This window comes from Scyliorhinus torazame, chromosome 13 (assembly GCF_047496885.1).
Source record: "Scyliorhinus torazame isolate Kashiwa2021f chromosome 13, sScyTor2.1, whole genome shotgun sequence".
Lineage (NCBI taxonomy): Eukaryota > Metazoa > Chordata > Chondrichthyes > Carcharhiniformes > Scyliorhinidae > Scyliorhinus > Scyliorhinus torazame.
The window spans coordinates 28,651,692-28,679,648 of record NC_092719.1 but is presented as its reverse complement, the minus strand read 5'-3'; the positions used below and the strand labels follow the sequence as shown (position 1 = coordinate 28,679,648).

The following is a 27,957-nucleotide window of genomic DNA, read 5'->3' as shown; positions in this document are numbered from 1 at the left end:
TCCATTTTCTCCGGCTGGAGAAGATTAAGTTCACTCTGAGGGGGTCAGACGAGGGCTTCCAAGTGCGCTGGAGGGGGAAAGGAGAGGGATTAAAAGGGGGAAATTGTACAACCGTAACTATGTTTCGTTGGACTGTATTTTGTTGATATTGTGCATATTTGGAATAAATAAATATATTTTTTAACTTCTGGGGGAGTGGGTGGCAAAGGTGGCATAATGGACATCATTTGAGTTGATAATCAGCTCCTGCAGCTCAGCGATCTGCAGATGCTGGATAATCAGGTTGCTTCTTATCCTCATCTCCATCATCCACAGCAATATTCAGTAAAGGGCTACCTGTTGGGTGCTGGGTAATTTCAAGATCATGGTGGGGGGTGGGGCAGCTCAGTGGGTTTCTGACACACAATTGCTGATTTCTGACATTACGGGACACCCGGAGCCCACTCATACGATCATGGCTCCTGCCCAGCGACTCGAGGGCCCAGCTCCACTTGAACCTGCTGTTCACGAGGCCTCCTACCTCAACAGTACCAGCAATGGGTAATGATTGGGCCACAGCCACAGGAGGGCATCGGGACCATGACATGGCTTTGCAATCTGATCTAGTCCTGGATCCTGTCCAGGTTCTGATCCTGGTCCTAGTCAGTGGGAAACAGTACCCAGCTACAGTCAAAAGTTTGAGACTAGTGTGAGCTCCCGTAAACTTGTAGAAAATCAAAAGTTGGTTGACACTTTAACTGCCCTTTGGAATGACTTTAGCAAGCCACTCTATTTAAGGATATTTAAGGAAGAGCAACACCATGCTAGCCTTGCCACTGAGGCCCACATCCATCACCTGGAAGAGAAAATAAAATGCTGCAGCTGCCGGAAATCTGAACTAAAATCCGAAAATGCTTGGCAGGTCCAGGCAGGAAAGAGAAACAAGAGTTAAATGTTTCAGGTCGATGACCAGCTGAGTGTTTGCAGCCTTTTCTGTTTCGACTCTTTATTGTCGCGTTTCTCCTTTTGGGTTGTTGCCTGTCAGCATGCGCGCGCACGAGGAGGACGTCCCCTTCCTGGTTTCAACCGAAGCGCGTCCCCGCGATCCTCAGCTACACAACAAAAAAACCCTCTTGAGGAAGAACAAGTGTCGGACCGTCCCGGGACCCAGAAGCAACTCCCCCACAACCCCAAGGAACGCCCTGCCGCCGGTAAGAAAGTTTCCCAAACTTTTTGCTAACTTTCTGAACTCTCCCCAGGGAGAGTCCTGCACTGCCCCTCCCCTCCCCAGAGTTAATCATTGACAAGAGAGGGACAGCACCGTTGGGCAATCTCTACACGTTGTGGCTTCCTACCTGCCTTCAGGGTTTGATCACCCAGAGGGGGTTAGAAATGGGGGAGTAAGTCACAGGCTGCAATCTCACCGAGAGACCTAGGTGATCATGTCCTCAGTTAACAAAGCCCCCAGTCAATTAAAAATAATGCACATTGTGCAAATCAGAACTGTATTAAAAAGGGGGAGAAAATGAATGCTTTCTGGCATTCCCCCTGGCTGATAGGACTTTCCAGCCTCTTCCCTTCCAGTTGCTGGGGTCGGGATTGGGTGTCCGGGGAGGGGGCATCTCTACCCGATGTCCCCGGTACACACTCCAATTCTCACAGTGAAGGTGGGCGGATGAGGGAGCGCAGAACCCGCTCGCCCCCCCCAACCCAACGACCCTTCAAACCCCCCTGAGTAGCTTCCTAAAGGGTCAGGGAAGCACTTGTTAATTGGGAATTCAGCAAACCCAAACAATCTTACTGGGTTTAAAGTGGGGAGAAGGGAATGAAATGAAAGATATCAAGACTAGGGGGATCGTGTTCTGGACCATGTGTGCCACCTCTGATATGGTTTGCATAGGCATTCTCAATAGTGTTGAGGCTGCTGGTCCTCGGAGGAGCTGCCTGTTCTGTTTGGCGAGGTGGTGACAGGCTCTATCATGGCTGCCGTCTGCCCTGGTTGTCCATACTCTGCAGACAGATCCCACCTCCTGCTACCATTCAGTGTGGCTAACTGCATGCCGAGCTCCCCACTGCCCTGATTGGGGCATTTACACTCCAAAATAGCATCCCGTGAGCAACAGGGTCAGAACCTGGAATTTATCCAGACATTGGGCTTTGAAAACCTGTTTCAGGCCGATGACTTTTTGTCAGAACTGGAAGAAGCTCGAGGTGGAATAGATTTTCAGTAAGTACAGAGATAATTGGAGCAGGAAAGAAGGACAAAAGAGAAACTGATAGGGTGGAAGGCAATAGTGATTACATGACAAAAGGGATGATTATGATGGTGCCGAGCAAAATGAGATGGTAATGGAAAAATAAATGATGGTTGTAGAGTCGCTGTAAATGGCAACAGCTGAATCATTACCAACAGCAGCTTCTAGAAACAAATGACAACTGTGGTTATGACCCGAAATTATCGATGCCAATCTTGTATCTGGAAGACCTTAAAATGCCTCGGGAGAAAATGACATTCTATTCCTCGAGCTAACATTGATATTCATTCGAGGAATGTCGGAGGCCAAGGCTGAGAAGTCAGAGTGGGCCAGAGAGTTAAAATGACAAACGACCAGCAGCTCAGTCACACCCTGGCTAAATGGAGGAGCTCCATAAGTGGTCACCCAGTCTGTGCTCAGCCACCCCAGTGGAGAAGAGACACCACTTTGAGCAGCAAAATCAATTGATTGAAATGAAAAAAGCAGAGGTGAATCATGGTTTCACCTGGAACGAATGTTTGGGCTGTTGGGCATGTGCAAGGAAGTGGTAAAGGGGCAAGTGTTGCATCTCCTGTATGGAGGACCAGGGTATCACGGAGGCAATGGTCCCTTGTGGGGTGCTGAAAGAGGAGGAAAGGGAAAGATGTGTATTTGGTCGTGGCCTTGTGCGGGAGTGGGCAGAATTGGCAGAGGATGATGAGTTAAACAAGGAGCCAGGTGGAGTGGAAGGTGAGGACAAGGGGAACCCTATGACAGACCCGGGAGGGAGGGGAAAGGGCAAGAGCAGAGTGGCAGGAAATGGAATGGACACAGTGGGGTCCACCGTCAACCACGGCAGAGGGCTGCCTCAGCTGAGGAAAAAGGAAAACATTTTGGAAGCACTGGTTTGGAAGGTTGCAACATCAGAACAGATACGGTGGAGGTGGAGCAACTGGTAAAATGGAATGTAGTCCTCGGTGGGAGGAAGTATAAATCAATTGACTGGAAGTCAGTGGGTCGATCGTGGATCTTAGCTGATCACCCATTACTCAAAATGGGAATAGGGAAGGTTTGAGGGGAGAGCACCATCGCTCTACCGGAAAAAGAGGTGAGGGAAGGACCACGGGTAGGACTGGTACAAAAACTTCCACATATCCTCAGAAGAGGCAGGAGTAGCTAGGACCCAGGTGGGTTCCCATTGCAACATCTTCCATTTGCAGGAAGTGAGGGGAATGGAAGTAGAAGTTCTTCAACATGAGATCCAGTTCAGCCAGGCAGAGAAAGGTGGCAGTGGATGGGGGTCTGATTGGGCCTCTGTTCGATGAAGAAATGGAAAACACTTTGGCCATGTTGTGAGAAATAAACGTGATGAAAACAGAAAACCAGGGAGGGAGTTAAAGGCCAAATCTAATCGAGAGTTTGTGCGCTTTATCTCTGGAATAATGGATACCCAAGAATGAGATAAAGGCTGGGAGTCTACAAGGGGTTTGGATGTTTTATATATATATATACATAGAATAACAGACTCTCTAGACTGAGTTATGGGCTTGAATCTAATTGCAAGGATTATATCTCGAATATTGTGCGAGTGTCAGGTTTGAACACTACCGTAGGAAGGAGAAAGACAATGGAAAATGTGCAGAGCAGATTCACTGGCATATTATCGGGATACGTCATCGGGATACATCAGTGAAGAGAGACTTACCAAGTTACGCCTTTTAACTATTGTTGAGAAAATGAAGGGGTTTCTGACCTGGTCCTTTGGTTGTCTTTGAGTTTAGGGCAGGTCACCCGATTTATAATCCGGACAGGAGAAAATAATCTGTTTTTCTGTCACTCCCCTCAGAAAACAGACTGCTAATGAGCAAGGTCCCAGATGACAGGTGTCAGTTGTCCCTCATCCTGCGCTCAGCCTGAGGCAGGCTTTAATCAGCATTCTGACCTAACAGCACCCAAGGGTGCACCTTCATCACATGGACTTCAGCCGGTTCAAGTCGGCGGCTCACCACCACCTTCTTAAGGGCAGTTAGGATTGGGCAAGAAAGGCTGACCTTGCCAGCGACGTCCAGCTTCAGTTCAAACGAGTGAACGATTCAATTGATTTGTGACTGCAGCTTTTCCTTTCTATGTGATAATCAGATCTCGTTTGGTGTAACATTAAAGAGTAAAAGGCCCTCTGATCCTGTCAGTTTAAGAAGCCTTGTTAAACTGTAATAAAATCTCACAATGTGTAAACTAAACAAGCCAATTAATAAACCGGAAGCATTGAAGCAAAAGAGACAATAAATTAGAAAGGCTGCCTCTGTTCACACCGAGACAGCAGGAAAGGGGGGTTTCTAAATGATCTTGAATCTCGGGCCCTGCTGTTGAATGATGTTTAGTTTTCTAGTTTGTTCTATTTCTGTGGGAGGTGGAGCAGAGGGGGAAAGGGTGACCGATTCTGCTAGGTTGAGAATATTCTCTGAAAGGTCAAAGTTCAGTGTGGAGTCTAGCAATGAGTCAGCCCCGGAAACTTCAGCAATTCATTTTGGTTCGGCTCAGAGATTAAGGTGAAGGAAAGGACTCCGATTGAGACAGGAGCTGTATCTGAGAGCACAGGTAAATATATTGAATAAGCCATGAATCAGGAAGCAGAGGCCAACAAAGCCTGAGCGCGATAAAGCAGACCTGCGGTTGATGAACACCAGGACGTAGCAGCGAGGCAAACTCGTGTTTGTTCATGGAAGGGAAGATGGAGAGTTCAGTGTATTGAGGTGCTGTGAGCTCCTCCTTCATTGGACCTGCATTGAGACAGTGAGCTGGAGATGATGCAATTAATCTTGCCGTCAAAGATGCTGATGTGGGAGGATGTAGCACCTGGGGTGGAAGATGGATTTACAGGGTGGGGGGGACAGTCACTAATATTGGTAAACTCGAGGGGAAAAATAATGCTGACGAACGTTAGGCACAGGCTTGAAAAGAGAAGGGACCATTCACAAGAAAGGTGAGGGTCACTCACTGTGTAACTGTACAGAGTCACAGTTTATTCAGGGTGAGGGTCACTCACTGTCACTTTACAGAGTTACTGTTTATTCAGAGTGAGGGTCACTCACTGTGTAACTGTACAGAGTCACAGTTTATTCAGAGTGAGGGTCACTCACTGTAACTGTACAGAGTCACTGTTTATTCAGAGTGAGGGTCACTCACAGTGTAACTGTACAGAGTCACTGTTTATTCAGAGTGAGGGTCACTCACTGTGTAACTGTACAGAGTCACTGTTTATTCAGAGTGAGGGTCACTCACTGTGTAACTGTATGAGTGACTGGTTATTCAGGGTAAGGGTCACTCACTGTGTAACTGTACAGAGTCACTTTATTCAGAGTGAGGGTCACTCACTGTGTAACTGTACAGAGTCACTGTTTATTCAGAGTGAGGGTCACTCACTGTAACTGTACAGAGTCACTGTTTATTCAGAGTGAGGGTCACTCACTGTGTAACTGTACAGAGTCACTGTTTATTCAGGGTGAGGATCACTCACAGTGTAACTGTACAGAGTCACTGTTTATTCAGGGTGAGGATCACTCACTGTGTAACTGTACAGAGTCACTGTTCATTCAGGGTGAGGATCACTCACTGTGTAACTGTACAGAGTCACTGTTTATTCAGAGTGAGGGTCGCTCACTGTAACTGTACAGAGACACTGTTTATTCAGAGTGAGGGTCACTCACTGTGTAACTGTACAGAGTCACTGTTTATTCAGGGTGAGGGTCACTCACTGTCACTGTACAGAGTCACTGTTTATTCAGAGTGAGGGTCACTCACTGTGCAACTGTACAGAGTCACTTTATTCAGAGTGAGGGTCACTCACTGTGTAACTGTACAGAGTCACTGTTTATTCAGGGTGAGGATCACTCACAGTGTAACTGTACAGAGTCACTGTTCATTCAGGGTGAGGATCACTCACTGTGTAGCTGTACAGAGTCACAGTTTATTCAGGGTGAGGATCACTCACTGTAATTGTACAGAGTCACAGTTTATTCAGGGTGAGGATCACTCACTGTATAACTGTACAGAGACACTGTTTATTCAGAGTGAGGATCACTCACTGTAACTGTACAGAGTCACTGTTTATTCAGGGTGAGGATCACTCACTGTGTAACTGTACAGAGTCACTGTTTATTCAGGGTGAGGATCACTCACAGTGTAACTGTACAGAGTCACTGTTCATTCAGGGTGAGGATCACTCACTGTGTAACTGTACAGAGTCACTGTTTATTCAGGGTGAGGGTCATTCACTGTGTAACTGTACAGAGTCACTGTTTATTCAGGGTGAGGGTCACTCACTGTGTAACTGTACAGAGTCATAGAGTGAGGGTCACTCACTGTAACTGTGCAGAGACACTGTTTATTCAGAGTGAGGATCACTCACTGTGTAACTGTACAGAGTCACTGTTTATTCAGAGTGAGGGTCACTCACTGTGTAACTGTACAGAGGCACTGTTTATTCAGAGTGAGGGTCACTCACTGTGTAACTGTACAGAGTCACAGTTTATTCAGGGTGAGGATCACTCACTGTAATTGTACAGAGCCACAGTTTATTCAGGGTGAGGATCACTCACTGTATAACTGTACAGAGACACTGTTTATTCAGAGTGAGGATCACTCACTGTAACTGTGCAGAGACACTGTTTATTCAGGGTGAGGATCACTCACTGTGTAACTGTACAGAGTCACTGTTTATTCAGGGTGAGGATCACTCACAGTGTAACTGTACAGAGTCACTGTTCATTCAGGGTGAGGATCACTCACTGTGTAACTGTACAGAGTCACTGTTTATTCAGGGTGAGGGTCATTCACTGTGTAACTGTACAGAGTCACTGTTTATTCAGGGTGAGGGTCACTCAGTGTGTAACTGTACAGATGAACTGTTGAGGTGCCGGTGTTGGATTGGGGTGAGCACAGTAAGAAGTCTTACAACACCAGGTTAAAGCCCAACAGGTTTGTTTCGAATCACTAGCTTTCGGAGCGCTGTTCCTTCCTTAGGGGAATGAAGAGGTGGATTCCAGAAACTTCTATCTAGACAAAGTCAAAGATGCAAGACGATACTTTGAATGCAAATCTTTGCAGGTAATTAAGTCTTTACAGATCCAGACGGAGCAACTGGAGAGACGGATAATCACAGGTTAAAGGGGTGCGAATTGTCACAAGCCAGGACAGTTGGTTGGATATTGCAAGCCCAGGCCAGATGGTGGGGGGTGAATGTAATGCGACATGAATCCAACGTCCCGATTGAGGCCGCACTCATGTGTGCGGAACTTGGCTATAAGTTTCTGCTCACCGATTCTGCATTGCCGCGCGTCCTGAAGACAGCCTTGGAGAACTCTTACTCGAAGATCAGAGGCTACTGATCTTGACTGCTGAACCGTTCCCTGACTGGAAGCGAACATTCCTACCAGGCGATTGTCGCGCGATGTCTGTTCATCCGTTGTCGCGGCGTCTGCCTGGTCTTGCCAATGTACCACGCTTTGGGACATCCTTTCCTGCAGCATATGAAGTAGACAACGTTGGCCGAGTTGCACGAGTATGTAACGCGTACCTGATGGGTGGTGTTCTCACATGTAATGGTGGTACCCCTGTCAATGATCTGGCACACCTTACAGAGATTGCCGTGGCAGGGTTATGTGGTGTCGTGGTTTCTGTTCTGAAGGCTGCGTAGTTTGCTGCAAACAATGGTCTGTTTGAGGTTGCGCAGTTGTTTGAAGGCAAGTAGTGGGGGTGTGGGGATGACCTTGGCAAGATGTTCATCTTCATCGATGATGTGTTGAAGGCTGCGAAGAAGCTGTTGTAGTTTCTCCGCTCTGGGGAAGTACTGGACGCCGAAGAGTACACTGTCTGTTGTGTCCCGTGCTTGTCTTCTGAGGAGGTCGGTGCGGATTTTTGCTGTGGCGTGTTTGAACTGTTGATCGATGAGTTGAGTGCCATTTCCCGTTCGTACAAGGGCATCTTTCAGCATCTATAGATGTCTGTTACGCTCCCCCTCATCTGAGCAGATCCTGTGTATACCGAGGGCTTGTCCATAGGGGATGACTTCTTTAATGTGTTTCGGGTGGAAGCTGGAGAAGTGGAGGTTGTGAGGTTATCCGTGGGTTTGCGGTAAAGCGAAGTGCTGAGGTGACCGCCCTTGATGGAGATGAATGTGTCCAAGAATGCATCCGACTTTGGAGAGTAGTCCATGGTGAGTCTGATGGTGGAATGGAACTTATTGATGTCATCGTGTAGTCGCTTCAGTGATTCTTCGCCGTGGATCCAAAGGAAAAAAATGTCATCGATGTATCTGGTGTATAATGTCGGTTAAAGGTTCTGTGCGGTGAGAAGGTCTTGTTCAAACTTGTGCATGAAGATGTTGGCATATTGAGGTGCAAATTTGGTCCCCATGGCTGTTCCGTGTGTCTGGATGAAGAACTTGTTGTCGAAGGTGAAGACGTTGTGATCCAGAATGAAGCGGATGAGTTGCAGAATTGTGTCTGGAGATTGGCAGTTGTCGGTGTTGAGTACTGAGGCTGTTGCAGCAATGCCGTCGTCATGGGGGATGCTGGTGTAGAGTGCCGAGACGTCTATTGTGACAAGAAATGTTCCTGGTTCAACTGGTCCATGGGTGCTGAGTTTCTGTAAGAATTCCGTCGTATCGTCACAGAAGCTGGGCATACCTTGTACAATGGGTAGCCAGAGAGGTTCTCACACATAATCAGGTCCCATTGCCTGATATGATAGGACGGCCTGGTGTGTTGGCCTTGTGTATTTTCGGGAGGCAGTCGAGATCTCCAATGTGGGGAGTATGTGGGATGAGACGTAGGGTGCTCTGAAGGTCTGGAGCACGTAGGATGCTCTGAAGGTCTGGAGCACGTAGGGTGCTCTGAAGTTCTGGATCCAAGGTCTTGAGCAGTCTGTTGAGTTGCCGGGTGTGTTCCTTAGTCGAATCTGCAGGTAACTGTCTGTAGTGTTCCTGGTTGTTGAGTTGTCGGTACACTTCTTTGCAGTAGTCCGTTCTGTTCAGTATCACGGTGGCCCCTCCTTTGCCTGCTGGTTTGATGACAATGTTGCGGTTGGTCTTGAGAGTGCGGATGGCGTTGCGTTGAGCTTGGGTGATGTTCGGGCCTGTCTTGTAAATGCGACTGATGAATCTGGCATAGACGCGACACCTGACAGCGTGAGCTTACATGTCGAGCCTAGGGCAGCGGCCTTCCGGAGGGGTCCAATTCGACTCTGTCCTCTTCGGTTGACGCACCGTAGATCTTTCAGTCTGCTGTTACAGTTCATTGGTTGTAATGAGGGCCACTTACTGTGTAACTGTACAGAGTCACTGTTTATTCAGGGTGAGGGTCACTCACTGTGTAACTGTACAGAGTCACTGTTTATTCAGGGTGAGGGTCACTCACTGTAACTGTACAGAGTCACAGTTTATTCCGAGTGAGGGTCACTCACTGTAACTGTACAGAGTCACTGTTTATTCAGAGTGAGGGTCACTCACTGTAACTGTACAGAGTCACAGTTTATTCAGAGTGAGGGTCACTCACAGTGTAACTGTACAGAGTCACGGTTTATTCAGAGTGAGGGTCACTCACTGTAACTGTACAGAGTCACAGTTTATTCAGAGTGAGGGTCACTCACTGTAACTGTACAGAGTCACTGTTTATTCCGAGTGAGGGTCACTCACTGTGTAACTGAGCAGAGTCACTGTTTATTCAGAGTGAGGGTCACTCACTATGTAACTGTACAGAGTCACTGTTTATTCAGAGTGAGGGTCACTCACTGTGTAACTGTACAGAGTCACTGTTTATTCAGGGTGAGGATCACTCACTATGTAACTACTGAGTCACTGTTTATTCAGAGTGAGGGTCACTCACTGTGTAACTGTACATAGTCACTGTTTATTCAGAGTGAGGGTCACTCACTGTAACTGTACAGAGTCACTGTTTATTCAGAGTGAGGGTCACTCACTGTGTAACTGTACAGAGTCACTGTTTATTCAGAGTGAGGGTCACTCACTGTGTAACTGTACAGAGTCACTGTTTATTCAGAGCGAGGGTCACTCACTGTGTAACTGTACAGAGTCACTGTTTATTCAGGGTGAGGGTCACTCACTGTAACTGTACAGAGTCACTGTTTATTCAGTGTGAGGGTCACTCACTGTGTAACTGTGCAGAGTCACTGTTTATTCAGAGTGAGGGTCACTCACTATGTAACTGTACAGAGTCACTGTTTATTCAGAGTGAGGGTTACTCACTGTAACTGTACAGAGTCACTGTTTATTCAGAGTGAGGGTCACTCACTGCGTAACTGTACAGAGTCACTGTTTATTCAGGCTGAGGATCACTCACTATGTAACTACTGAGTCACTGTTTATTCAGAGTGATGGTCACTCACTGTAACGGTACAGAGTCACTGTTTATTCAGAGTGAGGGTCACTCACTGTGTAACTGTACATAGTCACTGTTTATTCAGAGTGAGGGTCACTCACTGTAACTGTACAGAGTCACTGTTTATTCAGAGTGAGGGTCACTCACTGTGTAACTGTACAGAGTCACTGTTTATTCAGAGTGAGGGTCACTCACTGTAACTGTACAGAGTCACTGTTTATTCAGAGTGAGGGTCACTCACTGTGTAACTGTACAGAGTCACTGTTTATTCAGGGTGAGGATCACTCACTGTAACTGTACAGAGTCACTGTTTATTCAGAGTGAGGGTCACTCACTGTGTAACTGTACAGAGTCACTGTTTATTCAGGGTGAGGATCACTCACTGTAACTGTACAGAGTCACTGTTTATTCAGAGTGAGGGTCACTCACTGTGTAACTGTACAGAGTCACTGTTTATTCAGAGTGAGGGTCACTCACTGTGTAACTGTACAGAGTCACTGTTTATTCAGAGTGAGGGTCACTCACTGTGTAACTGTACAGAGTCACTGTTTATTCAGAGTGAGGGTCACTCACTGTAACTGTACAGAGTCACTGTTTATTCAGAGTGAGGGTCACTCACTGTGTAACTGTACAGAGTCACTGTTTATTCAGTGTGAGGGTCACTCACTGTGTAACTGTGCAGAGTCACTGTTTATTCAGAGTGAGGGTCACTCACTATGTAACTGTACAGAGTCACTGTTTATTCAGAGTGAGGGTCACTCACTGTAACTGTACAGAGTCACTGTTTATTCAGAGTGAGGGTCACTCACTGCGTAACTGTACAGAGTCACTGTTTATTCAGGCTGAGGATCACTCACTATGTAACTACTGAGTCACTGTTTATTCAGAGTGATGGTCACTCACTGTAACTGTACAGAGTCACTGTTTATTCAGAGTGAGGGTCACTCACTGTGTAACTGTACATAGTCACTGTTTATTCAGAGTGAGGGTCACTCACTGTAACTGTACAGAGTCACTGTTTATTCAGAGTGAGGGTCACTCACTGTGTAACTGTACAGAGTCACTGTTTATTCAGAGTGAGGGTCACTCACTGTAACTGTACAGAGTCACTGTTTATTCAGAGTGAGGGTCACTCACTGTGTAACTGTACAGAGTCACTGTTTATTCAGGGTGAGGATCACTCACTGTAACTGTACAGAGTCACTGTTTATTCAGAGTGAGGGTCACTCACTGTGTAACTGTACAGAGTCACTGTTTATTCAGGGTGAGGATCACTCACTGTAACTGTACAGAGTCACTGTTTATTCAGAGTGAGGGTCACTCACTGTGTAACTGTACAGAGTCACAGTTTATTCAGAGTGAGGATCACTCACTGTAACTGTACAGAGTCACTGTTTATTCAGGGTGAGGGTCACTCACTGTAACTGTACAGAGTCACTGTTTATTCAGAGTGAGGGTCACTCACTGTAACTGTACAGAGTCACAGTTTATTCAGAGTGAGGGTCACTCACAGTGTAACTGTACAGAGTCACGGTTTATTCAGAGTGAGGGTCACTCACTGTAACTGTACAGAGTCACAGTTTATTCAGAGTGAGGGTCACTCACTGTAACTGTACAGAGTCACTGTTTATTCCGAGTGAGGGTCACTCACTGTGTAACTGAGCAGAGTCACTGTTTATTCAGAGTGAGGGTCACTCACTATGTAACTGTACAGAGTCACTGTTTATTCAGAGTGAGGGTCACTCACTGTAACTATACAGAGTCACTGTTTATTCAGAGTGAGGGTCACTCACTGTGTAACTGTACAGAGTCACTGTTTATTCAGAGTGAGGGTCACTCACTGTGTAACTGTACAGAGTCACTGTTTATTCAGAGCGAGGGTCACTCACTGTGTAACTGTACAGAGTCACTGTTTATTCAGGGTGAGGGTCACTCACTGTAACTGTACAGAGTCACTGTTTATTCAGTGTGAGGGTCACTCACTGTGTAACTGTGCAGAGTCACTGTTTATTCAGAGTGAGGGTCACTCACTATGTAACTGTACAGAGTCACTGTTTATTCAGAGTGAGGGTCACTCACTGTAACTGTACAGAGTCACTGTTTATTCAGAGTGAGGGTCACTCACTGCGTAACTGTACAGAGTCACTGTTTATTCAGGCTGAGGATCACTCACTATGTAACTACTGAGTCACTGTTTATTCAGAGTGATGGTCACTCACTGTAACTGTACAGAGTCACTGTTTATTCAGAGTGAGGGTCACTCACTATGTAACTGTACAGAGTCACTGTTTATTCAGAGTGAGGGTCACTCACTGTAACTGTACAGAGTCACAGTTTATTCAGGGTGAGGATCACTCACTGTAATTGTACAGAGTCACAGTTTATTCAGGGTGAGGATCACTCACTGTATAACTGTACAGAGACACTGTTTATTCAGAGTGAGGATCACTCACTGTAACTGTACAGAGTCACTGTTTATTCAGAGGGAGGATCACTCACTGTGTAACTGTACAGAGTCACTGTTTATTCAGGGTGAGGATCACTCACTGTGTAACTGTACAGAGTCACTGTTTATTCAGGGTGAGGATCACTCACAGAGTAACTGTACAGAGTCACTGTTCATTCAGAGGGAGGATCACTCACTGTGTAACTGTACAGAGTCACTGTTTATTCAGGGTGAGGGTCACTCACTGTGTCACTGTACAGAGTCACTGTTTATTCAGGGTGAGGATCACTCACAGTGTAACTGTACAGAGTCACTGTTCATTCAGGGTGAGGATCACTCACTGTGTAACTGTACAGAGTCACTGTTTATTCAGGGTGAGGGTCACTCACTGTGTCACTGTACAGAGTCACTGTTTATTCAGGATGAGGGTCACTCACTGTGTAACTGTACAGAGTCACTGTTTATTCAGAGCGAGGGTCACTCACTGTGTAACTGTACAGAGTCACTGTTTATTCAGGGTGAGGGTCACTCACTGTAACTGTACAGAGTCACTGTTTATTCAGTGTGAGGGTCACTCACTGTGTAACTGTGCAGAGTCACTGTTTATTCAGAGTGAGGGTCACTCACTATGTAACTGTACAGAGTCACTGTTTATTCAGAGTGAGGGTCACTCACTGTAACTGTACAGAGTCACTGTTTATTCAGAGTGAGGGTCACTCACTGCGTAAATGTACAGAGTCACTGTTTATTCAGGCTGAGGATCACTCACTATGTAACTACTGAGTCACTGTTTATTCAGAGTGATGGTCACTCACTGTAACTGTACAGAGTCACTGTTTATTCAGGGTGAGGATCACTCACTGTAACTGTACAGAGTCACTGTTTATTCAGAGTGAGGGTCACTCACTGTGTAACTGTACAGAGTCACAGTTTATTCAGAGTGAGGATCACTCACTGTAACTGTACAGAGTCACTGTTTATTCAGGGTGAGGGTCACTCACTGTAACTGTACAGAGTCACTGTTTATTCAGAGTGAGGGTCACTCACTGTAACTGTACAGAGTCACAGTTTATTCAGAGTGAGGGTCACTCACAGTGTAACTGTACAGAGTCACGGTTTATTCAGAGTGAGGGTCACTCACTGTAACTGTACAGAGTCACAGTTTATTCAGAGTGAGGGTCACTCACTGTAACTGTACAGAGTCACTGTTTATTCCGAGTGAGGGTCACTCACTGTGTAACTGAGCAGAGTCACTGTTTATTCAGAGTGAGGGTCACTCACTATGTAACTGTACAGAGTCACTGTTTATTCAGAGTGAGGGTCACTCACTGTGTAACTGTACAGAGTCACTGTTTATTCAGGGTGAGGATCACTCACTATGTAACTACTGAGTCACTGTTTATTCAGAGTGATGGTCACTCACTGTAACTGTACAGAGTCACTGTTTATTCAGAGTGAGGGTCACTCACTGTGTAACTGTACATAGTCACTGTTTATTCAGAGTGAGGGTCACTCACTGTAACTATACAGAGTCACTGTTTATTCAGAGTGAGGGTCACTCACTGTGTAACTGTACAGAGTCACTGTTTATTCAGAGTGAGGGTCACTCACTGTGTAACTGTACAGAGTCACTGTTTATTCAGAGCGAGGGTCACTCACTGTGTAACTGTACAGAGTCACTGTTTATTCAGGGTGAGGGTCACTCACTGTAACTGTACAGAGTCACTGTTTATTCAGTGTGAGGGTCACTCACTGTGTAACTGTGCAGAGTCACTGTTTATTCAGAGTGAGGGTCACTCACTATGTAACTGTACAGAGTCACTGTTTATTCAGAGTGAGGGTCACTCACTGTAACTGTACAGAGTCACTGTTTATTCAGAGTGAGGGTCACTCACTGCGTAACTGTACAGAGTCACTGTTTATTCAGGCTGAGGATCACTCACTATGTAACTACTGAGTCACTGTTTATTCAGAGTGATGGTCACTCACTGTAACTGTATAGAGTCACTGTTTATTCAGAGTGAGGGTCACTCACTGTGTAACTGTACATAGTCACTGTTTATTCAGAGTGAGGGTCACTCACTGTAACTGTACAGAGTCACTGTTTATTCAGAGTGAGGGTCACTCACTGTGTAACTGTACAGAGTCACTGTTTATTCAGAGTGAGGGTCACTCACTGTAACTGTACAGAGTCACTGTTTATTCAGAGTGAGGGTCACTCACTGTGTAACTGTACAGAGTCACTGTTTATTCAGGGTGAGGATCACTCACTGTAACTGTACAGAGTCACTGTTTATTCAGAGTGAGGGTCACTCACTGTGTAACTGTACAGAGTCACTGTTTATTCAGGGTGAGGATCACTCACTGTAACTGTACAGAGTCACTGTTTATTCAGAGTGAGGGTCACTCACTGTGTAACTGTACAGAGTCACTGTTTATTCAGGGTGAGGATCACTCACTGTAACTGTACAGAGTCACTGTTTATTCAGAGTGAGGGTCACTCACTGTGTAACTGTACAGAGTCACTGTTTATTCAGAGTGAGGGTCACTCACTGTGTAACTGTACAGAGTCACTGTTTATTCAGAGTGAGGGTCACTCACTGTGTAACTGTACAGAGTCACTGTTTATTCAGAGTGAGGGTCACTCACTGTAACTGTACAGAGTCACTGTTTATTCAGAGTGAGGGTCACTCACTGTGTAACTGTACAGAGTCACTGTTTATTCAGTGTGAGGGTCACTCACTGTGTAACTGTGCAGAGTCACTGTTTATTCAGAGTGAGGGTCACTCACTATGTAACTGTACAGAGTCACTGTTTATTCAGAGTGAGGGTCACTCACTGTAACTGTACAGAGTCACTGTTTATTCAGAGTGAGGGTCACTCACTGCGTAACTGTACAGAGTCACTGTTTATTCAGGGTGAGGATCACTCACTATGTAACTACTGAGTCACTGTTTATTCAGAGTGATGGTCACTCACTGTAACTGTACAGAGTCACTGTTTATTCAGAGTGAGGGTCACTCACTGTGTAACTGTACATAGTCACTGTTTATTCAGAGTGAGGGTCACTCACTGTAACTATACAGAGTCACTGTTTATTCAGAGTGAGGGTCACTCACTGTGTAACTGTACAGAGTCACTGTTTATTCAGAGTGAGGGTCACTCACTGTGTAACTGTACAGAGTCACTGTTTATTCAGAGCGAGGGTCACTCACTGTGTAACTGTACAGAGTCACTGTTTATTCAGGGTGAGGGTCACTCACTGTAACTGTACAGAGTCACTGTTTATTCAGTGTGAGGGTCACTCACTGTGTAACTGTGCAGAGTCACTGTTTATTCAGAGTGAGGGTCACTCACTATGTAACTGTACAGAGTCACTGTTTATTCAGAGTGAGGGTCACTCACTGTAACTGTACAGAGTCACTGTTTATTCAGAGTGAGGGTCACTCACTGCGTAACTGTACAGAGTCACTGTTTATTCAGGCTGAGGATCACTCACTATGTAACTACTGAGTCACTGTTTATTCAGAGTGATGGTCACTCACTGTAACTGTACAGAGTCACTGTTTATTCAGAGTGAGGGTCACTCACTGTGTAACTGTACATAGTCACTGTTTATTCAGAGTGAGGGTCACTCACTGTAACTGTACAGAGTCACTGTTTATTCAGAGTGAGGGTCACTCACTGTGTAACTGTACAGAGTCACTGTTTATTCAGAGTGAGGGTCACTCACTGTAACTGTACAGAGTCACTGTTTATTCAGAGTGAGGGTCACTCACTGTGTAACTGTACAGAGTCACTGTTTATTCAGGGTGAGGATCACTCACTGTAACTGTACAGAGTCACTGTTTATTCAGAGTGAGGGTCACTCACTGTGTAACTGTACAGAGTCACTGTTTATTCAGGGTGAGGATCACTCACTGTAACTGTACAGAGTCACTGTTTATTCAGAGTGAGGGTCACTCACTGTGTAACTGTACAGAGTCACTGTTTATTCAGGGTGAGGATCACTCACTGTAACTGTACAGAGTCACTGTTTATTCAGAGTGAGGGTCACTCACTGTGTAACTGTACAGAGTCACTGTTTATTCAGAGTGAGGGTCACTCACTGTGTAACTGTACAGAGTCACTGTTTATTCAGAGTGAGGGTCACTCACTGTGTAACTGTACAGAGTCACTGTTTATTCAGAGTGAGGGTCACTCACTGTAACTGTACAGAGTCACTGTTTATTCAGAGTGAGGGTCACTCACTGTGTAACTGTACAGAGTCACTGTTTATTCAGTGTGAGGGTCACTCACTGTGTAACTGTGCAGAGTCACTGTTTATTCAGAGTGAGGGTCACTCACTATGTAACTGTACAGAGTCACTGTTTATTCAGAGTGAGGGTCACTCACTGTAACTGTACAGAGTCACTGTTTATTCAGAGTGAGGGTCACTCACTGCGTAACTGTACAGAGTCACTGTTTATTCAGGCTGAGGATCACTCACTATGTAACTACTGAGTCACTGTTTATTCAGAGTGATGGTCACTCACTGTAACTGTACAGAGTCACTGTTTATTCAGAGTGAGGGTCACTCACTGTGTAACTGTACATAGTCACTGTTTATTCAGAGTGAGGGTCACTCACTGTAACTGTACAGAGTCACTGTTTATTCAGAGTGAGGGTCACTCACTGTGTAACTGTACAGAGTCACTGTTTATTCAGAGTGAGGGTCACTCACTGTAACTGTACAGAGTCACTGTTTATTCAGAGTGAGGGTCACTCACTGTGTAACTGTACAGAGTCACTGTTTATTCAGGGTGAGGATCACTCACTGTAACTGTACAGAGTCACTGTTTATTCAGAGTGAGGGTCACTCACTGTGTAACTGTACAGAGTCACTGTTTATTCAGGGTGAGGATCACTCACTGTAACTGTACAGAGTCACTGTTTATTCAGAGTGAGGGTCACTCACTGTGTAACTGTACAGAGTCACAGTTTATTCAGAGTGAGGATCACTCACTGTAACTGTACAGAGTCACTGTTTATTCAGGGTGAGGATCACTCACTTTCACTGTACAGAGTCACAGTTTATTCAGGGTGAGGATCACTCACTGTAATTGTACAGAGTCACAGTTTATTCAGGGTGAGGATCACTCACTGTATAACTGTACAGAGACACTGTTTATTCAGAGTGAGGATCACTCACTGTAACTGTACAGAGTCACTGTTTATTCAGAGGGAGGATCACTCACTGTGTAACTGTACAGAGTCACTGTTTATTCAGGGTGAGGATCACTCACTGTGTAACTGTACAGAGTCACTGTTTATTCAGGGTGAGGATCACTCACAGAGTAACTGTACAGAGTCACTGTTCATTCAGAGGGAGGATCACTCACTGTGTAACTGTACAGAGTCACTGTTTATTCAGGGTGAGGGTCACTCACTGTGTCACTGTACAGAGTCACTGTTTATTCAGGGTGAGGATCACTCACAGTGTAACTGTACAGAGTCACTGTTCATTCAGGGTGAGGATCACTCACTGTGTAACTGTACAGAGTCACTGTTTATTCAGGGTGAGGGTCACTCACTGTGTCACTGTACAGAGTCACTGTTTATTCAGGATGAGGGTCACTCACTGTGTAACTGTACAGAGTCACTGTTTATTCAGAGCGAGGGTCACTCACTGTGTAACTGTACAGAGTCACTGTTTATTCAGGGTGAGGGTCACTCACTGTAACTGTACAGAGTCACTGTTTATTCAGTGTGAGGGTCACTCACTGTGTAACTGTGCAGAGTCACTGTTTATTCAGAGTGAGGGTCACTCACTATGTAACTGTACAGAGTCACTGTTTATTCAGAGTGAGGGTCACTCACTGTAACTGTACAGAGTCACTGTTCATTCAGAGTGAGGGTCACTCACTGCGTAAATGTACAGAGTCACTGTTTATTCAGGCTAAGGATCACTCACTATGTAACTACTGAGTCACTGTTTATTCAGAGTGATGGTCACTCACTGTAACTGTACAGAGTCACTGTTTATTCAGGGTGAGGATCACTCACTGTAACTGTACAGAGTCACTGTTTATTCAGAGTGAGGGTCACTCACTGTGTAACTGTACAGAGTCACAGTTTATTCAGAGTGAGGATCACTCACTGTAACTGTACAGAGTCACTGTTTATTCAGGGTGAGGGTCACTCACTGTAACTGTACAGAGTCACTGTTTATTCAGAGTGAGGGTCACTCACTGTAACTGTACAGAGTCACAGTTTATTCAGAGTGAGGGTCACTCACAGTGTAACTGTACAGAGTCACGGTTTATTCAGAGTGAGGGTCACTCACTGTAACTGTACAGAGTCACAGTTTATTCAGAGTGAGGGTCACTCACTGTAACTGTACAGAGTCACTGTTTATTCCGAGTGAGGGTCACTCACTGTGTAACTGAGCAGAGTCACTGTTTATTCAGAGTGAGGGTCACTCACTATGTAACTGTACAGAGTCACTGTTTATTCAGAGTGAGGGTCACTCACTGTGTAACTGTACAGAGTCACTGTTTATTCAGGGTGAGGATCACTCACTATGTAACTACTGAGTCACTGTTTATTCAGAGTGATGGTCACTCACTGTAACTGTACAGAGTCACTGTTTATTCAGAGTGAGGGTCACTCACTGTGTAACTGTACATAGTCACTGTTTATTCAGAGTGAGGGTCACTCACTGTAACTATACAGAGTCACTGTTTATTCAGAGTGAGGGTCACTCACTGTGTAACTGTACAGAGTCACTGTTTATTCAGAGTGAGGGTCACTCACTGTGTAACTGTACAGAGTCACTGTTTATTCAGAGCGAGGGTCACTCACTGTGTAACTGTACAGAGTCACTGTTTATTCAGGGTGAGGGTCACTCACTGTAACTGTACAGAGTCACTGTTTATTCAGTGTGAGGGTCACTCACTGTGTAACTGTGCAGAGTCACTGTTTATTCAGAGTGAGGGTCACTCACTATGTAACTGTACAGAGTCACTGTTTATTCAGAGTGAGGGTCACTCACTGTAACTGTACAAAGTCACTGTTTATTCAGAGTGAGGGTCACTCACTGCGTAACTGTACAGAGTCACTGTTTATTCAGGCTGAGGATCACTCACTATGTAACTACTGAGTCACTGTTTATTCAGAGTGATGGTCACTCACTGTAACTGTATAGAGTCACTGTTTATTCAGAGTGAGGGTCACTCACTGTGTAACTGTACATAGTCACTGTTTATTCAGAGTGAGGGTCACTCACTGTAACTGTACAGAGTCACTGTTTATTCAGAGTGAGGGTCACTCACTGTGTAACTGTACAGAGTCACTGTTTATTCAGAGTGAGGGTCACTCACTGTAACTGTACAGAGTCACTGTTTATTCAGAGTGAGGGTCACTCACTGTGTAACTGTACAGAGTCACTGTTTATTCAGGGTGAGGATCACTCACTGTAACTGTACAGAGTCACTGTTTATTCAGAGTGAGGGTCACTCACTGTGTAACTGTACAGAGTCACTGTTTATTCAGGGTGAGGATCACTCACTGTAACTGTACAGAGTCACTGTTTATTCAGAGTGAGGGTCACTCACTGTGTAACTGTACAGAGTCACTGTTTATTCAGGGTGAGGATCACTCACTGTAACTGTACAGAGTCACTGTTTATTCAGAGTGAGGGTCACTCACTGTGTAACTGTACAGAGTCACTGTTTATTCAGAGTGAGGGTCACTCACTGTGTAACTGTACAGAGTCACTGTTTATTCAGAGTGAGGGTCACTCACTGTGTAACTGTACAGAGTCACTGTTTATTCAGAGTGAGGGTCACTCACTGTAACTGTACAGAGTCACTGTTTATTCAGAGTGAGGGTCACTCACTGTGTAACTGTACAGAGTCACTGTTTATTCAGTGTGAGGGTCACTCACTGTGTAACTGTGCAGAGTCACTGTTTATTCAGAGTGAGGGTCACTCACTATGTAACTGTACAGAGTCACTGTTTATTCAGAGTGAGGGTCACTCACTGTAACTGTACAGAGTCACTGTTTATTCAGAGTGAGGGTCACTCACTGCGTAACTGTACAGAGTCACTGTTTATTCAGGCTGAGGATCACTCACTATGTAACTACTGAGTCACTGTTTATTCAGAGTGATGGTCACTCACTGTAACTGTACAGAGTCACTGTTTATTCAGAGTGAGGGTCACTCACTGTGTAACTGTACATAGTCACTGTTTATTCAGAGTGAGGGTCACTCACTGTAACTGTACAGAGTCACTGTTTATTCAGAGTGAGGGTCACTCACTGTGTAACTGTACAGAGTCACTGTTTATTCAGAGTGAGGGTCACTCACTGTAACTGTACAGAGTCACTGTTTATTCAGAGTGAGGGTCACTCACTGTGTAACTGTACAGAGTCACTGTTTATTCAGGGTGAGGATCACTCACTGTAACTGTACAGAGTCACTGTTTATTCAGAGTGAGGGTCACTCACTGTGTAACTGTACAGAGTCACTGTTTATTCAGGGTGAGGATCACTCACTGTAACTGTACAGAGTCACTGTTTATTCAGAGTGAGGGTCACTCACTGTGTAACTGTACAGAGTCACAGTTTATTCAGAGTGAGGATCACTCACTGTAACTGTACAGAGTCACTGTTTATTCAGGGTGAGGATCACTCACTTTCACTGTACAGAGTCACAGTTTATTCAGGGTGAGGATCACTCACTGTAATTGTACAGAGTCACAGTTTATTCAGGGTGAGGATCACTCACTGTATAACTGTACAGAGACACTGTTTATTCAGAGTGAGGATCACTCACTGTAACTGTACAGAGTCACTGTTTATTCAGAGTGAGGATCACTCACTGTGTAACTGTACAGAGTCACTGTTTATTCAGGGTGAGGGTCACTCACAGTGTAACTGTACAGAGTCACTGTTCATTCAGAGGGAGGATCACTCACTGTGTAACTGTACAGAGTCACTGTTTATTCAGGGTGAGGATCACTCACTGTGTAACTGTACAGAGTCACTGTTTATTCAGGGTGAGGATCACTCACAGAGTAACTGTACAGAGTCACTGTTCATTCAGAGGGAGGATCACTCACTGTGTAACTGTACAGAGTCACTGTTTATTCAGGGTGAGGGTCACTCACTGTGTCACTGTACAGAGTCACTGTTTATTCAGGGTGAGGATCACTCACAGTGTAACTGTACAGAGTCACTGTTCATTCAGGGTGAGGATCACTCACTGTGTAACTGTACAGAGTCACTGTTTATTCAGGGTGAGGGTCACTCACTGTGTCACTGTACAGAGTCACTGTTTATTCAGGATGAGGGTCACTCACTGTGTAACTGTACAGAGTCACTGTTTATTCAGAGCGAGGGTCACTCACTGTGTAACTGTACAGAGTCACTGTTTATTCAGGGTGAGGGTCACTCACTGTAACTGTACAGAGTCACTGTTTATTCAGTGTGAGGGTCACTCACTGTGTAACTGTGCAGAGTCACTGTTTATTCAGAGTGAGGGTCACTCACTATGTAACTGTACAGAGTCACTGTTTATTCAGAGTGAGGGTCACTCACTGTAACTGTACAGAGTCACTGTTTATTCAGAGTGAGGGTCACTCACTGCGTAAATGTACAGAGTCACTGTTTATTCAGGCTGAGGATCACTCACTATGTAACTACTGAGTCACTGTTTATTCAGAGTGATGGTCACTCACTGTAACTGTACAGAGTCACTGTTTATTCAGAGTGAGGGTCACTCACTGTAACTGTACAGAGTCACTGTTTATTCAGAGTGAGGGTCACTCACTGTGTAACTGTACAGAGTCACAGTTTATTCAGAGTGAGGATCACTCACTGTAACTGTACAGAGTCACTGTTTATTCAGGGTGAGGATCACTCACTGTAACTACAGAGTCACAGTTTATTCAGGGTGAGGATCACTCACTGTAATTGTACAGAGTCACAGTTTATTCAGGGTGAGGATCACTCACTGTATAACTGTACAGAGACACTGTTTATTCAGAGTGAGGATCACTCACTGTAACTGTACAGAGTCACTGTTTATTCAGAGTGAGGATCACTCACTGTGTAACTGTACAGAGTCACTGTTTATTCAGGGTGAGGGTCACTCACAGTGTAACTGTACAGAGTCACTGTTCATTCAGAGGGAGGATCACTCACTGTGTAACTGTACAGAGTCACTGTTTATTCAGGGTGAGGATCACTCACTGTGTAACTGTACAGAGTCACTGTTTATTCAGGGTGAGGATCACTCACAGAGTAACTGTACAGAGTCACTGTTCATTCAGAGGGAGGATCACTCACTGTGTAACTGTACAGAGTCACTGTTTATTCAGGGTGAGGTTCACTCATTGTGTCACTGTACAGAGTCACTGTTTATTCAGGGTGAGGATCACTCACAGTGTAACTGTACAGAGTCACTGTTCATTCAGGGTGAGGATCACTCACTGTGTAACTGTACAGAGTCACTGTTTATTCAGGGTGAGGGTCACTCACTGTGTCACTGTACAGAGTCACTGTTTATTCAGGATGAGGGTCACTCACTGTGTAACTGTACAGAGTCACTGTTTATTCAGGGTGAGGGTCATTCACTGTGTAACTGTACAGAGTCACTGTTTATTCAGGGTGAGGGTCACTCACTGTGTAACTGTACAGAGTCACTGTTTATTCAGAGTGAGGGTCACTCACTGTGTAACTGTACAGAGTCACTGTTTATTCAGGGTGAGGGTCACTCACTGTGTCACTGTACAGAGTCACTGTTTATTCAGGATGAGGGTCACTCACTGTGTAACTGTACAGAGTCACTGTTTATTCAGAGCGAGGGTCACTCACTGTGTAACTGTACAGAGTCACTGTTTATTCAGGGTGAGGGTCACTCACTGTAACTGTACAGAGTCACTGTTTATTCAGTGTGAGGGTCACTCACTGTGTAACTGTGCAGAGTCACTGTTTATTCAGAGTGAGGGTCACTCACTATGTAACTGTACAGAGTCACTGTTTATTCAGAGTGAGGGTCACTCACTGTAACTGTACAGAGTCACTGTTTATTCAGAGTGAGGGTCACTCACTGCGTAAATGTACAGAGTCACTGTTTATTCAGGCTGAGGATCACTCACTATGTAACTACTGAGTCACTGTTTATTCAGAGTGATGGTCACTCACTGTAACTGTACAGAGTCACTGTTTATTCAGAGTGAGGGTCACTCACTGTAACTGTACAGAGTCACTGTTTATTCAGAGTGAGGGTCACTCACTGTGTAACTGTACAGAGTCACAGTTTATTCAGAGTGAGGATCACTCACTGTAACTGTACAGAGTCACTGTTTATTCAGGGTGAGGATCACTCACTGTAACTACAGAGTCACAGTTTATTCAGGGTGAGGATCACTCACTGTAATTGTACAGAGTCACAGTTTATTCAGGGTGAGGATCACTCACTGTATAACTGTACAGAGACACTGTTTATTCAGAGTGAGGATCACTCACTGTAACTGTACAGAGTCACTGTTTATTCAGAGTGAGGATCACTCACTGTGTAACTGTACAGAGTCACTGTTTATTCAGGGTGAGGGTCACTCACAGTGTAACTGTACAGAGTCACTGTTCATTCAGAGGGAGGATCACTCACTGTGTAACTGTACAGAGTCACTGTTTATTCAGGGTGAGGATCACTCACTGTGTAACTGTACAGAGTCACTGTTTATTCAGGGTGAGGATCACTCACAGAGTAACTGTACAGAGTCACTGTTCATTCAGAGGGAGGATCACTCACTGTGTAACTGTACAGAGTCACTGTTTATTCAGGGTGAGGGTCACTCATTGTGTCACTGTACAGAGTCACTGTTTATTCAGGGTGAGGATCACTCACAGTGTAACTGTACAGAGTCACTGTTCATTCAGGGTGAGGATCACTCACTGTGTAACTGTACAGAGTCACTGTTTATTCAGGGTGAGGGTCACTCACTGTGTCACTGTACAGAGTCACTGTTTATTCAGGATGAGGGTCACTCACTGTGTAACTGTACAGAGTCACTGTTTATTCAGGGTGAGGGTCACTCACTGTGTAACTGTACAGAGTCACTGTTTATTCAGAGTGAGGGTCACTCACTGTGTAACTGTACAGAGTCACTGTTTATTCAGAGTGAGGGTCACTCACTGTGTAACTGTACACAGTCACTGTTTATTCAGGGTGAGGGTCACTCACTGTGTAACTGTACAGAGTCACTGTTTATTCAGGGTGAGGGTCACTCACTGTGTAACTGTACAGACTCACTGTTTATTCAGGATGAGGGTCACTCACTGTGTAACTGTACAGAGTCACTGTTTATTCAGGGTGAGGGTCATTCGCTGTAACTGTACAGAGTCACTGTTTATTCAGAGTGAGGGTCACTCACTGTGTAACTGTACAGAGTCACTGTTTATTCAGAGTGAGGGTCACTCACTGTGTAACTGTACAGAGTCACTGTTTATTCAGAGTGAGGGTCACTCACTGTGTAACTGTACAGAGTCACAATTTATTCAGGGTGAGGGTCACTGACCTGCTGTACAGAGTTTCTGTTTATTCAGGGTGAGGGTCACTCACTGTGTAACTGTACAGAGTCACTGTCTATTCAGGGTGAGGGTCGCTCACTCTGTAACTACTGAGTCACTGTTTATTCAGAGTGATGGTCACTCACTGTGTAACTGTACAGAGTCGCTGTTTATTCAGGGTGAGGGTCACCCACTGTGTAACTGTACAGAGTCACTGTTTATTCAGAGTGAGGGTCACTCACTGTGTAACTGTACAGAGTCACTGTGTATTCAGAGTGAGGGTCACTCACTGTGTAACTGTACAGAGTCACTGTTTATTCAGGGTGAGGGTCACTCACTGTGTAACTGTACAGAGTCACTGTTTATTCAGGGTGAGGGTCACTCACTGTGTAACTGTACAGACTCACTGTTTATTCAGGATGAGGGTCACTCACTGTGTAACTGTACAGTCACTGTTTATTCAGGGTGAGGGTCATTCGCTGTAACTGTACAGAGTCACTGTTTATTCAGAGTGAGGGTCACTCACTGTGTAACTGTACAGAGTCACTGTTTATTCAGGGTGAGGGTCACTCAGTGTGTAATTGTACAGATGAACTGTGGAGGTGCCGGTGTTGGATTGGGGTGAGCACAGTAAGAAGTCTTACAACACCAGGTTAAAGCCCAACAGGTTTGTTTCGAATCACTAGCTTTCGGAGCGCTGTTCCTTCCTCAGGGGAATGAAGAGGTGGATTCCAGAAACTTCTATATAGACAAAGTCAAAGATGCAAGACGATACTTTGAATGCAAATCTTTGCAGGTAATTAAGTCTTTACAGATCCATACGGAGCAACTGGAGAGATGGATAATCACAGGTTAAAGGGGTGCGAATTGTCACAAGCCAGGACAGTTGGTTGGATGTTGCAAGCCCAGGCCAGATGGTGGGGGGTGAATGTAATGCGACATGAATCCATGGTCCCGATTGAGGCCGCACTCATGTGTGCGGAACTTGGCTATAAGTTTCTGCTCACCGATTCTGCATTGCCGCGCGTCCTGAAGACAGCCTTGGAGAACTCTTACTCGAAGATCAGAGGCTACTGATCTTGACTGCTGAACCGTTCCCTGACTGGAAGGGAACATTCCCACCAGGCGATTGTCGCGCGATGTCTGTTCATCCGTTGTCGCAGTGTCTGCCTGGTCTTGCCAATGTACCACGCTTTGGGACATCCTTTCCTGCAGCATATGAAGTAGACAACGTTGGCCGAGTTGCACGAGTATGTAACGCGTACCTGATGGGTGGTGTTCTCACATGTAATGGTGGTACCCCTGTCAATGATCTGGCACACCTTACAGAGATTGCCGTGGCAGGGTTGTGTGGTGTCGTGGTCTCTGTTCTGAAGGCTGGGTAGTTTGCTGCAAACAATGGTCTGTTTGAGGTTGCGCAGTTGTTTGAAGGCATGTCGTGGAGGTGTGGGGATGACCTTGGCAAGATGTTCATCTTCATCGATGATGTGTTGAAGGCTGCGAAGAAGCTGTTGTAGTTTCTCCGCTCTGGGGAAGTACTGGACGCCGAAGAGTACACTGTCTGTTGTGTCCCGTGCTTGTCTTCTGAGGAGGTCGGTGCGGATTTTTGCTGTGGCGTGTTTGAACTGTTGATCGATGAGTTGAGTGCCATTTCCCGTTCGTACAAGGGCATCTTTCAGCATCTATAGATGTCTGTTACGCTCCCCCTCATCTGAGCAGATCCTGTGTATACCGAGGGCTTGTCCATAGGGGATGACTTCTTTAATGTGTTTCGGGTGGAAGCTGGAGAAGTGGAGGTTGTGAGGTTATCCGTGGGCTAGCGGTAAAGCGAAGTGCTGAGGTGACCGCCCTTGATGGAGATGAATGTGTCCAAGAATGCATCCGACTTTGGAGAGTAGTCCATGGTGAGTCTGATGGTGGAATGGAACTTATTGATGTCATCGTGTCGTCGCTTCAGTGATTCTTCGCCGTGGATCCAAAGGAAAAAAATGTCATTGATGTATCTGGTGTATAACATCGGTTAAAGGTTCTGTGCGGTGAGAAGGTCTTGTTCAAACTTGTGCATGAAGATGTTGGCATATTGAGGTGCAAATTTGGTCCCCATGGCTGTTCCGTGCGCCTGGATGAAGAACTTGTTGTCGAAGGTGAAGACGTTGTGATCCAGAATGAAGCGGATGAGTTGCAGAATTGCGTCTGGAGATTGGCAGTTGTCGGTGTTGAGTACTGAGGCTGTTGCAGCAATGCCGTCGTCATGGGGGATGCTGGTGTAGAGTGCCGAGACGTCTATTGTGACAAGAAATGTTCCTGGTTCAACTGGTCCATGGGTGCTGAGTTTCTGTAAGA

The 27,957-nt window shown here is 45.5% G+C and overlaps 1 protein-coding gene across 3 annotated transcripts in view; it reads left to right on the top strand.

Annotated features, from left to right (window-relative positions):
• LOC140387912 (src substrate cortactin-like) overlaps window positions 1–27,957 on the top strand; it is a 108,125-nt gene that overhangs the window by 517 nt on the left and 79,651 nt on the right. Inside the window, exon 1 of one of the 3 annotated variants that reach the window (XM_072471220.1) lies at window positions 1,030–1,190. The exons of the other annotated variants lie outside the window; for them this stretch is intronic. The gene's annotated coding sequence lies outside the window, so the exon portion shown is untranslated. Of the gene's footprint in view, window positions 1–1,029; window positions 1,191–27,957 lie in introns of those variants that run through there. 3 annotated transcript variants of the gene reach the window in all.